Raw genomic sequence first — 5,265 nt, 5'->3', positions numbered from 1 at the left:
CAGAACTTAAAAACTATCGCCCAATAGCGGGCTTTCCCATAGCAGCTAAAGTTCTAGAGAAAGCATTGAACAAGACTCTAACACAGTATCTTGACACTAACAATCTGCTGGACCGGACCTAACACGGTTTCAGATCTCACCATTCTACAGAAACTGCCCTCTTGGTAGCAACTGAGGAGATCCGGAAGACTATCGACAGAGGCGGTTTCGTAATGGCATCCTATGCAGACGATTTTCAGTTAATCATCTCGTTGGCTAAGCAACCTGAGGATACCGCCACCAGGTTCCATGGGTGCCTTCTGGAGATCCTGACCTGGATGAACCAGGGCTAAAAATCAATACAAATAAGACAGAAGTCATGGAATTTGGGCAAGGACAATCCCTGTGGAACTCCTCATGGTGGCCAACAGGTGCAGGGGAATGCCCTAAGCCTGTGCCCAAAGTCAGAAATCTGGGGGTGATCTTTGACAGTCAGCTCAATTTTTCAGCTCAAGTAAACAGCCTTACCTCCTCTTTCTTCTACCTCATAAAAAAGTTGAGAAAAATCTTCCCTTTCATTGACCAGGCTCTGCAAAAGAAAGTGGTAGTGGGTCTTCTGCTTTCTAAACTGGACTACTGTAATCCGCTGCTTTTGGGAATTGGTAAAGCCCAGAGTAACACATTACAGTCCTTGCAAAATGCAGCTGCTAGGCCGCTGTTAAACATTCCCAAAGGCAGTTCAATGTCGAAGGTAATCAGAGCTCTCCACTGGCTCCCCGTACAGCAAAGGGTGGAGTTCAAGGCCTTATGTACTGTCCATAAAGTGCATTATGGGGGAGGGGCCAAGGATATGCAGAGACTATTTAAACCTTATATCCCAGCCAAGACATTATGGTCTAGCAATGCCTGCCTCATGCAAGTAGACAAAATTAGCAGAATGAGATGGGGTGGAAGAACATTTTCCCCTCGTGCAGCTAAGCTGTGGAATAAACTGCCACTTGCCATGCGACAGCAGCCTAACCATCTACCTTTCAGGAAGGATCTAAAAACTTTGCTGTTCCCACCCATATTGCCTGTTAACCATGTGACTTTCCCCCCACTTACACTAGCGCCAAGACGCTGTCGCATTCGCGCGCTTTATGAATGTATATCCTATCCTATCCTATTAAAATATAACATTACTTTGAAGTCGGACCTATTGCCAGTGCTTGCAGAGAAGTAGGCAGTTGTCCCCCTAAAAAAGATTTGTGTATCTTTTCATTTTTTTAACATTGCATCCTGTTTTCCTTTAGTGAAAACGGGATACATTTTAAAACAAAATGCTTTATTTAAAAGCAATCACAGAGGAGGTGGGCTGCGGACCCCTGTGATTGTACCTAATGAATATTAATGAGGCAGGTCGAATTATAACCACTTCGATTCAGTTTTTTAACCATCCTATTAGTAAATAGGTTAGTTCCCAAAATCAAAAATGATTTGGGAAAAGCTGGTGAACAACTTGTGACTATTTTAACAATTTGATTCTTTTTAATCAGACTCTGAGTTTCTTAGCTCAACATTGCATTACTTTCATTCTTTATTTGTATTAAAGAGTACAGCGCAGCAAACAGTAGAAACTGAATAGCTTGAATTAATCTTTTTTGTTGGCAATTTCAATATGACACTTTCTATTAACAAGCAATCCCATACGGGTTTCGTCATTGGTGGAGCTAGTCAGTGAGGTGTAGCTTTATTTATATAGTGCAGAGAGCACAAGACCCATGTCTGAGCATGCCTGCAGCACAACAAAGTACAACTCACTGATAAAATAAAATAAAAAATATATCTAATGCTTTAATACATCTTAGGTAATGGTAATTACTCTTGGCCACATTCCCGCCCCTATACCTTTTGCTCACTGTACCATTACAAACAGAGATCAATCAAGTAGAAATTAGTCTTCCCAATGCCCATCATGAACTGCTAGGCCACATCCACGGGACTACCGGCCTCCCTATACATTCGAGCTTTATTGGACCGTATCACTGTGCTGCAGCTTGAGTTCTATGGCCCTGCGAATAAGGATCCAGCTCTTCGTATACCTCCTGCACTTAGCTATTCTCACTATGAAAAACAAGAACGTTTTGGACAGAATACTTCATTAATCTCTGCCACTTATGGACAAAGTTCAGTCCATTATCAAACAGCGACTAAATGCAAACAAATTAGATTTTCCCAACAGGGACAGTCCTATTGAATATTGTAGGCGATGTCAGCCTTCTTGGGCCTTATCTGTGAAGTGTAACATGAGTTCTGTTTCATGGTGAGCACAGGGCCTACGTCCTTACTTAGAATATTTCAGTGGGAAAAGCAACAAACAATTGCAATGCAATAGGCCTCACATTACCTAAAGTTTGAGCTATTGGTGTTGCAAATAATAAAATAGTGTAGAGTGGTGCAGAGTGGAGTGGTGCAGATAGATTACAGTGATATGGAGTTGTGTGGCATAAAGTGCAGGTCGTAGATTGTTTCAGAGTAGAGTGAAGTAGCATAGAGCGGAGTGGTGCAGGGTAGAGTGCAGTGGCATAGAGTACAGTGGTGCAGAGTAAATTAGAGTAGCGTAGAGGGGATTGGCAAAGAGTGCATTGGTGCAGAATGGAGCAGTACAAATTAGAGTGTAGTGTTGGAGAGTGAAGTGGCATAGAGTGGAGTGGTGCACAGTAAAGTGGTGGAAAGGCCTAGAATGCACTGGTGTAGTGTGCATTTGCTTGGAGTGGAGTACAGTGGAATAGAGGGCATTGGTATTGAGTAGAGTGGTGCAGAGTAGAGTGGCACAGAGTTGAGTGCAGGGGCTTGGAGTGGTATAGAGTGGAAAGCAGAAATCGAACACTGGTGAAAGGATAGGGTCACTGGAGGGACAAACTTCAGCTGGACAGTCTAAAACAAATAAAGTCAGCAACCAAGCACATGTGACGTACAAACAACAAAGCCATTGGTAAACAGCGGACTAAATGCATTCCCAGTGAAGCTTTCTGAATTTCCCCAAGTAATCTTTAGCAAACCAGACACCTGCGCTATATGGTAGGTTACGAGCAAAAAATGGGGTGGGTAGTAGTGTTGTGTAGGCACAGAAGCTTTAGCTTGCGAAACTAATTGGCTGGCCATTGCACAGGTACAGAATGAACTAAATAACATCCAGTGCTCTCAAACACCAAACCGTGCTATAAGGAAGTCCTAGTGATCAATGTGCGGGTCTACAAGACCTAGACTTTGGCCTCACCTCTCTTGAAATCCTCCAGCACGGTTTCGAGCTTGGTGACTTTAAAGAAAAAGTGCAGTGGGTGGTTGTAGAACTTGGTGATGGTGCTGAGGGGCGTTCAGTCATTGGGTCCACCATTCCAAGGTCCTTAACATTGAGGATATCCACAATTTTAAAGCTCTTTTACTCATAGACAGGGATGCAAGTATAGCCGCTCTGCAAGATCTGTGATATGGTGCTGAAGTCAAGCATGGCACTCAGCATGAAGCAGTCCTGCTCCGGCATCAGGGTGTCCTTTATCGTCATATTCCTCAGAGCATCTTTGCTGAACTCCTCCTTCACAAACTCGTTGTAAGACTGACCATTGCACATCATGTCCACCACTTTATCTGCCAGCAGGCATGGACTGATATCATGACGGAAGGCCAGATTTATCATCTTGCCAAGTTGGAAAAGAAAGAGGGAAATAACGACCATACACATGTGTCAGCCAGAGGGTGCAGACGCTCAGCTCCAGGCCCCAGTGTGAAGCGAGAGCTGCTGGAGCCAGCTCACCTTGCAACAAGAGTGAGCCCACTGCCAAAAAGAGGGCAGGCGCTGGTAAACCCAGTGCCAGATAAAGTAGGACTTCAGCTGCTGCATTGGCCACCACTGCCAGGATCGCTGTGGCAATCAAGGCCACAGTGCCACATCGCTGCAGTCACTCCAGTCACTTTGCATTGCATCGCTCTTTCTGAGCTCCATATTAGTGCAATACATGCAGCTCTACTAATTCTAAGCTTAAGGAGCTAAGCTGCAAGCCATGTGCAAGAACACTGTCGGAGCTGCCAGGATACCTGGGAGCCAAGGCTTAGTACTTGGAGCCAACTTGCAATCAACTACCACCACAGCACCTGCAAAGGTATCCCAAGGGTAGCGTCCAAAGCTGTCCTTGTGCAAATGTGATATAGCCCTGGAGGAGCCCCCTTTGGGACAAGCACGGTCACCAGTCCTCAATACCCCCCCCCCATTCCAGTGGTTCCAGCTGCAATAGCCCCTCATCTTGGGTCCCCGGCAAGCTACTGCAAGACCACCTCCTGAGAAAGCCAGCCAGGCCCAAAACGCATTAAGTAGTCCCTCTCCATTAAGGAGAAAGAGCACCCAGGGGCACACAGATGACACCCCCAATAAAGGATGCACTTTGGAGATCTTCAAATTGCAAGCCCAGCAGCGCAGGGGGAGGAGCGTGCGTCATTGGGCCCGCTGGGAGCAGAGTAAGCACCAGCAGCCTACAACTCCAGTCTCCTGATTCCATCATAGTCTGGCCGCCCAACACCATGTTACTTAATATGTGAAGCATTGTAGAAATGCTAGGTAAGCAAAAGCAAGTAAAAATTTTTACTTGCCTAGCATTTCTACAATGCTTCACATATTAAGTAGTTATGGACAACAGGTGCAACCCTGACAAACCTGAACAATGGGCAAATACTGGAATCCTAACAGGTATTCAAGGTAACAATACATACATCAAACAACAAACTACACGTTAAGCTACAAAAATGTGTCAATTTAACAGATCAGAAAAGAAAGAAAGAGGAAAGAGAGAGAGAAAATAGGTAAACCCATGTACAACAAAATTAAGTTCGTAGAAAATGTATTAGCAAACTTCTCACGATACTAAAACAGGTAAGACAATGGCGCTCAACACAGTACACAAACAATAAAAATGTTCAACAATACAATGTGTATTCAAGCAAGTAGCTGAGGGAAGGGATTATACATAAATAGGGAGTTCAGAACAAAACTGAATCAACACAAAGCATAACAATGCGTTCACCTAAAAAGACAACAACATGGTCTCATCAAGACAACAATTTAAACTAGAAAACATATTCAATCAAACAGCAAGCGAGACATACATTGGCACAAGACAATTTCTGTGGAAAAAACGAAAGAAGAATTACAACACCAGAGCCAAATTTGCAATATATTTGGTACTTGTATAGTATATAAGTCATTCTAATCATAAAAGAAATTGAAAGTACGGAACAAGTGCTTGTGCAGTGTGA

At 44.0% G+C, this 5,265-nt stretch overlaps 1 pseudogene; it reads right to left on the bottom strand.

Moving 5' to 3' along the window:
- Window positions 1-3,221: 3,221 nt before the first annotated feature.
- On the bottom strand, window positions 3,222-4,535 carry LOC147726974 (metal transporter CNNM3-like; annotated as a pseudogene).
- Window positions 4,536-5,265: the final 730 nt, after the last annotated feature.

This window comes from Lissotriton vulgaris, chromosome 3_1 (assembly GCF_964263255.1).
Source record: "Lissotriton vulgaris chromosome 3_1, aLisVul1.2, whole genome shotgun sequence".
Taxonomy (NCBI): Eukaryota; Metazoa; Chordata; class Amphibia; order Caudata; family Salamandridae; genus Lissotriton; species Lissotriton vulgaris.
This window is presented reverse-complemented; position numbering and strand designations above follow the sequence as displayed.